We start from the raw sequence: 9373 nt of genomic DNA, 5'->3' as shown, positions 1-9373 counted from the left end.
ATCGAGGCCTTAAAAACTTCGAGATCCCAAGTTCAAGTAACATGCAAATGTATAGGTTTTTCTCCATATTTATTCTTATAGTTAGTTTATTAAATTGAGTTTAGTTATTAATAATTAGTTGTTACGTTAATTATTTAATTTAATGCTTATAATGATTGATTTTGATTGGAAATGTTGATATAGTTATAATTTCAAAAGAACAACAATTTACATTTTATTACCTTATTATCAATAATTATTATTTTTATAAATCATAATTATCAATTAAAATTTTATTTTAGCTTTACTTTTCACCCACACATTGGATTTGTCAAAAGACTAGTATTTATTATGCATTTGTATTTGATACACTGTCGACATAAAATCGGTAAATTAACAATATAAATTATATTGTGTCAAACGATTAAAAAATCATTATAAATATTCCAAAAAAAAGAAAACTAAAAACATTGGTGTGTAAATTTATGCACCATTATATTTGTAATACCCAATTTTAGCCCGGGCTACCTAATTCCAGCCCAATAAATAAAACCCAAATAATTCCACATAAGAAAACCCAAAATTACAAAAACAATTAACCCAAACAGCCCCAAAATACCCCAAACCTAAAACACTTTTCAGCAAACCCTAAGCACTAGAAGCCTTCTTTGCGCCGCAGCCACGATCACCTCCTCCATACGCGCGCGCCCTACTCCACGTTAGCACCCACATACCATGTTGCCCTCCTTCACGTCTTCATGACCTGCAAGTTGAACAAGAAAACAGTAGGAAACGGTTTTGGACTTGGCTATAAAGCCTTTGAATTTTTCATTGTTTGGGGTGGGGGTTTCTTTCTTTTTTTGAGAGAAATAGAACACAGATTGAGAAAATCAAACAAATATACAGAAATCAACAAAAGCAATAGAATACGTTTCAAAGGTTATTTATCGCTGTTTCTACTTTGTTTTACTTTTTTTTTATTCGAATCTACAAGTATAAAATATAAGAGAGAGTGAGAGGGTTACCGGAGTTATATCGCATTCACGCCGTCGGTGGGCCTTGCTCCGTTGGTCACGATCAGATTTTGAAAATGGTTGGGGGCTTGAAATGAGCCTTTCGGCTGGAGAAGAAAGGGAGAGTGAGGGAGATGAGATAATGTCCAAGGCATTTAGGGTTTTTTTTAAATAAAAGTTAAAAAAGTTTTCTTTAAAACACAAATTTTAAAGCAGGTTTTAAATAGTAAAGTAAAACAGCATGGGGTTTGGAAAAAGTAAAGCAGTATGGGGTTTGGAAGTCCGCGCATTTCTCTTTAAATGGGTGATTTCTACAATTAGTCCCCAACTTTCGCACTAGCTCTCAATTGGCCTTATTTGCATATTATTTGTTTTTTCAAATTTTCCATGAAATTTCTGTGTTGTTGCAATTTAGCCTGGGCCTAGGTACTGTGTTTTGGAGATCTGAATCATTTGCGTTTTCAGTCCTTGTAATTTTGTACACATTGAATTGTGGTCCTTAGTTTTAATTTGATGTTCTATTTATTCATAAATTATCTCTTTAAGTTTGGTTTATTTCAATTGAGTCTACCTACTATTTCAATATGTGTTTCTTTTATTTCAATGTGCTAAAATTAAATATCCCCATACATTTTTTTTTATATTTACACATCATTTATTTATATATATATATATTATTGACGTTATATTATTTTATATAGATATATTTTTCCCTTTTACAAAGCTTTTTTTATATAAACTTTAATCTGTCACTTTTATTAATTCAAATACTTTTTATATATTTGTATTCCTATACACCAATTATTTATATTAAGTCTTTTTATGTAAATTAATATGTGTATTATTTTGTATATTATTTACTTTATATTATTTATTTTAAAGTTCAATTGTATTTTATTAAATATATTTTATTTATTTATATTTTTCTTCTCTTTTAAAATCCTTGTATAGATGACTTGTTTTAAAATCTTTATGTTGTTTGTATAGTAATGTTTTTATATTTTCTTTACGCCCAATTGTTCGTTTAATTTTATTTTGAAACTTGATATTTCTTTAGTGTAATTTGCATGGAATTTCCTCTAAGTCGGCTTCTAATTCTAATTTATTAGCTTTCGATTATTAGTGTTTGTATTTATATAGCATATAATATCCCGCCACTGCATGTACCTTAACTCATTCCTTTGTGTTTTTTATTACTTATTCATGTAATATTATTGCCCCGAATTTTTATTTCATGTTCAATACTAAGCTTGCATGCTCGTTATTGCATCATGATTTTGAAATTCCAACTTTTCGCCCAACACCAATTGTTTTTATCTCCAAACAAACCAAAAAAGTATATTTTGACTTGATTTTTATAAATGTTTATTTGAATTTTCTCAAAACAAGGCAATGTTTCGCGCTTGGAAATTCAAAAGATCGTGCCCTAACGTGCTGGGTTTCGATTTACTGTTTGACCAAATAACCGAATGCCCTTTTTTAAATTTCATTGCATATTTTGGGAATCTTGAGATGATCTCAGTTTTCGGAGGCTTAAAATATCGTGTCCTAACGTGCTGGATGTGGTATTTTATTCCTTTGGGACGAGTAAATCTTGAAATTCGACTCAAGTTGTGCACACATTTTTAAGAGGATCGTATTCGTCGCGTATTTTGGAAATCTTGAGGTGATCTTAGTTTTTGGAGGCTTAAAATATCGTGTCCTAACGTGCTGGATGTGGTATTTTATTCCTTTGGAACGAGTGAATCTTAAAATCCAAATCGAGTTGTTTACGCATTTTTAAGGGGATCGTATTTTAATATTTTTCCTTCAAATTTCAACGTTAGGACATTAAATAATTAATTGGTACCAATTTTGGGCGTTACGAGGGTGCTAACCCTTCCTCGTGCGTAACCGACTTCCGAACCTGTTTTCTCAATTTTCGTAGACTTAGAATTATTGTTTTAATAAATTAAATGTTTTATTAAAATGATCAATCTCAAGGTGATCCGATTACACCTAAAAAAAAGGATCGGTGGCGACTCCATACCTCGTTTTAAAGTCGACCCCCATTTTTAAACCTAAAAAAAATAGCTTCGACAGCTTGGCGACTCCACTGGGGACCAATAAGAGAGTCAAGCCGTAAAATTTATTATTTTCTGTCATTTTGTCGAAAATTTAAAATTTAGTTTTTGACATATGATCCTTTTACTGCATTCATTTTGGCTCAAGTCCCATAGAATACTCTTGTATTGCATATTGCATGACCATTGTGGTCACACCATTTAAGTGGGAGTGAGAAGTTATGTCTTCGTAAGGTTTTCACCTCCGCATGGGCTAGTGGACTGCTTCCGGAATACATCCGTACCTATGTCTTCGTGAGGTTTTCACCTCCGCATGGCCATAGGATTCCCCTGAACTGAACTCGATCCACATGAGCTTATAATGGATGAGGATTGAGGAATCTGCTGGTTCAGGTATCCTGTCTTTAGAACTAGACCGTATATAGCGAGCCTTAAGTGCCCACCCTAAGTAGAGCCACTCCAAACACTAGTGGTTACCCAAGTAGGTACTCTATTTGCTATTTATTTCTTCTGTACTAACATATTTTGTTTGTTTTGATTATGACTGCATTGCATTACATCATCATAGAAATGAGGTGTTGATTCATATTTGATTACTAAATAGAACAGTTTGTCATAAGAAAATGAATTTATTGATAAAGTGGATTATAATACGGTTGTCTGAATATGGTCCAAGTAAACACAACCGAAGAAGACTGATAGTTCGCGGAGGAAAACAAGACTTTACCTGAAGATTCAAGTCGATAAAGATTATTTAAGAGCATTCACGTCTCGACTTTTTTAAAGGAGCTAAAAGCATTGTGAGAATAAGTAAGAAATAAGTCGCAGCCCAGATTAAGCGAAAGGAGCTAGTGGAGGCATCTATTGGAAGTTTACGTGGTTTGACTTCAACAGAAAAAGGGATTACCTGGAATATAAGGGCAAAGCCGCATATGTAATCCATTTTATGTAAAAGAATTTGCTTTCTAGAAAAGTTGTTCTAATAGAATTGAGTTTAGAATCAACGTCTTACTTTCTTTTGCATTTATTCCATACATTTGCATTGCATTGCATCATGTGCATTAAACTTCACAAGAGAACCCTAATTAATTAGAAATCTTGTTGTAGTTACCCTGGAACATTATTACTACACAGGGAGAAAAGCCAAAGTTATGGATCAAAGGTTGGAAAAACTAGAGCAAATGCAGAAGGAAATGCAGGATCGGCTGCAGGAACAGATGCAAGAGCAACTGACCAAGATTCAGCAGGATATAAAGGATCAGATGCTGGAATCGAAAAAGAACGTGATGAATCAGTTAACCCATTTACTGCTTGGAGGGCCAGAAAAAGGAAAGAGCCCTATGATCAATCTCGGGGATGATAGTGAGGATCCTGTCTATCCACCGGGTTTCACCCCAATAAATACCCTTGCACAACCTAATGCATATCCATCTCGGGTGTCGTTCAACATTGGTCCTCAGCATCAAGCTGGCTTTTCAACATTAACAAACTTCCCGACAGGCTCAGGCTCCGGAGACAATTCGGTGAATCCCGGTGTCCCTGATCTGAATGACATGACAGAGGTAGAAAGGATAAAAGGAGAACCCCTAAAGTAGCTGGAAGACCGATACAAATGGTTGGAAGAGAAGTTCAAACGCTAGAAAGCGCTGATTATCAGTGTGGAATGGATGCTAAAGAGTTAAGCTTGGTTCTGAATCTAGTGCTCCCTCCGAAGTTTAAAATGCCGGAGTTTGAAAAATACAACGGAACTAGCTTCCCTGAAGCTCACATCACGATGTTTTGTCGAAGGATGACTGGTCATGTTAAAAATGATCAGTTGTTAATTCATCTTTTGTGACGGTTTGACTGGGTCATGCCAAATGGTACAATCAGCTAAATTGCACCCAAGTCAAATCATAGAGGGATTTAGCACAGGCTTTTATGAAGCAATATGGCCATGTGATAGATATAGCGCTTGATATGATCACGTTACAAAATCTGGAGAAAAATTCGAGTGAAAGTTTCAAGCAATATGCTCAGAGGTGGAGGGAAGTTGCTACACAGGTCCAACCGCCACTGTTGGAAAAAGAAACAACCATGCTCTTCATTAATACCTTGAAAGGCCCATTCATTAATCACATGCTGGGCAGCGCAACTAAGAGTTTCACGGACATAGTGATGTCCAGTGAAATGATAACGAATGCGATAAGATGAGGAAAAATAGAGGCTGGGGAAAGCACTAAGAAGTCAGCCCCGAAAAAAAGAGAAAATTAGGTCAGTAATGTGAGCATAGGTTATGTAAAACTGATTACGGTTAATCAACCGAGAATGATGGCCACGCGCCAACAAGCTTCGCCAAGACAAGAGCTCAATACAAGGCAAAACACGGAAAAGCCCCAGTTTACTCCCATTCCAGTAACGTACTGGGAGCTGTACAAAAGTCTATTTGATGCGCACGTTATGGCCCCTGTCTACTTAAAATCGTTGTAACCCCTATATCCCAAATGGTACGACGCGAACACTCAATGTGAATATCACGCGGGAATAGTGGGGCACTCGATAGAGAGATGCCTTTCTTTCAAAAGGCTAGTTGAAAAGCTCATCAACATGGGCATTGTGAAGTTTGACGATTCACCTAGTGTAGGAAATCCATTACTCAATCATACTGACAATGGGGTGAACGCGATAGCTGAAGATATGATGAAAATTTTGAGTATCAATGCTATATCTGAAGAAGGGGTGATGGAAGGAAACTTATCAGGCATTCGCCCTTATAAGCTTTGGAGTGTTCTGAACAACTAGACTGTAGAAGTAATTCCTATAGTTTTTAGAGCTAATACAGAGTAATGTTCAAAACACACTTATTGTTTTAAGCCTAGAAGCAACAAGAATCTTTTATGAAATAGGCTCATGTTCAAACATATTTTTATTTGCAATAAAAAAATGCACTTTTGTGTCTCATTCTGAGCAAATATTCTTTTATTCTCTCATTTCATTCATAATCATGCCATACAAATAATCATCCTTAGAATCATTTATTCTTTGGAAATATGCCTTTTTACCTACAATAGGTCCCCAGATATCAACGATAGAGCAATGTCAGAATCGAATAATGACCGATTTTGGGCTTAGTCGAATAAATGGTTTCGGGACCACTATTTCGAGGCCAGAGAAAATTATTTTAGTATTATTTTATGTGTTATAATATAATTTTATAAGTGCATGTAAATTTTGGTAAGTTAATTTTAGCAATTTCTAGTCCAATTTCGAAAAAGGACTAAATCGCGTAAAAGGTAAAAGTTGTGTTTTAATACCTAAAGGTGTTAAATTGTCTTGTATCTTAAATTGGGGGTATTTAAAGTGAAATTAGGCCATTGAAATTCTGATGGCCGGCCATGGGAGACAAAATTGTTGAAAAGTCAAAATTAGGTGAAATTTGGTCACCAATTTTGACTAGTTTTATTATTAACAAATCAAAAAGAAAAAGCTATCATTTTTCTCTTCTCCTTCACCGAAATATGCAGCAAAGAAAGGGCTTTGAAGCTGGAAAATTTCAGCAACATATTTCCCTTGCTTGTAAGTGATTTTAATGTCTTTGCTTGATGATTTTTACATTTTTGGAACCCCTAAAGCATGAGCTTTCATATGAGGGGTCTATTTTGCAAAATGATGAAGAGTCTAGGGTTTTGCCATGAGAGTAAATGTGTTATTTTCTGTGTTTTTATGGAAGATTATGAGTCCTAGTTGTCTAATAAACAACTTTTGTGAAAGAAATTGCATGAAAACACCTTAAAAAGGGCTAGATTGCTAAGTTGTAAAATGAGTTGTAAATGTGTGAAATAGCTGAAATTATGAGTTGCTATAGTTATGAAAATGGTTCATCTAGACTCAAGGAGTAAAGAAATGTGATAAAAATTATTTTACGAGCCTAGGGGTAATTTGGTAATTTTGGCAAAATATAGGAGCAAAATTGTAAAAATTGCCCAAGTGTGTCAATGGACTAATTTGATCAGTACATTGTTTTAATAAGTTGAATGTGATATTTTAGATGATGAAAATCGAGATTTGGACCTAGAACGAAAAGAAATCGATTAAGGGATAATTACGTCTTTTTTTTCACCTTTGTGGTATCGAGGTAAGTTCATGTGTAAATAATGTAGCATAATTGTTATTTTTAAGTTATTGATGTTAAATATATGATATGCTGATTTTTATCATTAAATATATGCTTTGTGGTTATTTTCGAATAAAATGCAAGTTATGTGTCTTATCTGTTAAATATAAAGTGCTACCGAGTATTGGTTTCGGTATTTTACGGAAGATGACAAGGAGATGTGTTCGAGGAAAATCCCGTTTGAACCTTAGGAATAGATTAGGATACAAGTGACATGTCACTAGGATGGTTGAGCATCCGAACTCGTTGAGTTGAGTCCGAGTTCACTTATGGATGCGAATGTTCGAACTCGTTGAGTTGAGTCCAAGTTCATGAGATGTAACTAGGCATCCGAGCTCGTTGAGTTAAGTCTGAGTTCACTTATGGATGCGAACGCCCGAGCTCGTTGAGTTGAGTCCGAGTTCACTTATGGGCGGGTTACATGGTAGCTTGGCTACATATGTGGCACTTATGTGCAAACTTTCCATGTATCCGAATTATATTCTGATGTGTTCAACGGGTAAAATTCTACTCAAATAGAGGAATACTCGAGATGAAAGGGACGTATTGGTAAATGTTATAAAATGGATACTTTGAACAGGTATGTACTTAACCCTCGGGTTGAAAACTCGACATAACAACAATATGGTAAGATGATAAATGAAAATGTGATATGAATGTCTCGGTGATGATTATACAAACGATGTTGTATTAATTTTGTGAACAATGATCATGAATGAGTAATTTAGCCTTGACAGATTTGAGTTACTGCAGTAGTGTAACTTTGAAAATACACTAAACATAGTGGAAAATGAGTTAGAGGCAGAATAAAATATGAGATTAAAGCTTAATGAGCCTATTTTCAAATGAAAGAAACAGGGGAAGAAAAAGAATTCCATATTGTGTGATATTTGAATTCTTGTGAAACAGGGTCTGAATGAATTCGAGATGCCCTGTTCTGACTTTATAAATTTACCAAAAATTGTACAAAAATTATTATATAGTCATACCTTACATGCATGGATTCCTTATTGAGTCTATTTTTAGGGGAAATAAACGCCATGGTCGTTGGAATTTTGTACAGGGAAAAATTTGGTTTGTAGTGCACAGGGGTCAGAGTGGTCATACCTCAAAGCAGGGAGACTTTAACTAATAAACTGTACTAATTGGCCCAACCAAAATTCTAGAAAAAAATTAGTAAGTATACATATGAGTCTAGCTTCAAGATAAATAGACAAGAACATTATTCGAGTCTTGTACTATGAGATAATTGAACTTTAGTATAGAAGGGTCGGAACTGTCAGACAGTGAATCAGGGGTAATTTTGAGGAATAAACTGTACTATTTGGCTTAACCAAAAATTCTGAAAATTTTATGGAAGAAATAAAAATAAGTCTAGTTTCAGGGAAAATTAACGGAACTTAGTTCGGAGTTTCGTAGCTCCAGATATAAATAATTTAGTGACTGTTGCTCAGAAAGACTGCTTGTAGTGAACTTGAGAATATGTTGTAAACATTGATAAAACAAGTTAATGGGTGCTTATTGTTTTCATATGAACTTACTAAGCGAAAGCTTACCCCCCTCTTCTTTCCCATGTTTTCTAGAGTTTCCAGGTTAGCTTGGGTTGGAGGCCGTCAGAGATATTATCACACTGTCAAGCTAACGCTATTGGTGTAGTGATCTCAAGTACTTTGAGCCTATGGCATGTATAGGAGTTTAAATATTAGAGTATGTGATATGGCTTTAACCATATGTGTTGGCCTATTTGATTATGGGGTTGTAAATCTATTTTAATTATGCATACATGTGTTATGGTATTATGTGATGAGTTTATAATGATTATAGTATGAATGTGGTAAAGATGTGAGTAAAATCTATGATATCTATTGCATGTGAAATTGCCATAATCATGACATGTTAGGAATGTTTAAGTACCTAATTTTGCCATGTTGTATGTTATTGTATAAGTATACGTGTATCTATTGTGAGTGTGACAAAATGGCTTAGAAAATAGCCTTGTATTTGTCCAAGTTTTTGGACACGGGTTTGGGACACGGGCTCTATACCCACACCGGGCGTATGAAGCCTTGATGCAAGAGATTTTCTAAGTTTTTCATGAGTTCTCGGTTCGGTCCCGAACCACTCCGGATGTATGTTTTGGGCCTCGTAAGCCCGTATATGGGACA

General features: G+C 34.9%; 2 long non-coding RNA genes across 2 annotated transcripts; one reads left to right on the top strand and one right to left on the bottom strand.

The window, feature by feature from the left end:
- Positions 1–385: 385 nt before the first annotated feature.
- Positions 386–1312, bottom strand: LOC108465785 (uncharacterized). Its single transcript, XR_001868563.2, has 2 exons — positions 1005–1312; positions 386–742 (listed from the first exon to the last, which is right to left on the bottom strand). It is a non-coding gene; the product is annotated as an uncharacterized LOC108465785 (long non-coding RNA).
- A 5173-nt stretch (positions 1313–6485) lies between these two features.
- Positions 6486–9060, top strand: LOC128295553 (uncharacterized). Its single transcript, XR_008286054.1, has 3 exons — positions 6486–6610; positions 7083–7169; positions 8792–9060. It is a non-coding gene; the product is annotated as an uncharacterized LOC128295553 (long non-coding RNA).
- Positions 9061–9373: the final 313 nt, after the last annotated feature.

Source organism: Gossypium arboreum, chromosome 7 (assembly GCF_025698485.1).
Source record: "Gossypium arboreum isolate Shixiya-1 chromosome 7, ASM2569848v2, whole genome shotgun sequence".
Taxonomy (NCBI): Eukaryota; Viridiplantae; Streptophyta; class Magnoliopsida; order Malvales; family Malvaceae; genus Gossypium; species Gossypium arboreum.
Note: the sequence above shows the minus strand (reverse complement) of the source record. Positions and strands in the feature narration are given on the sequence as shown.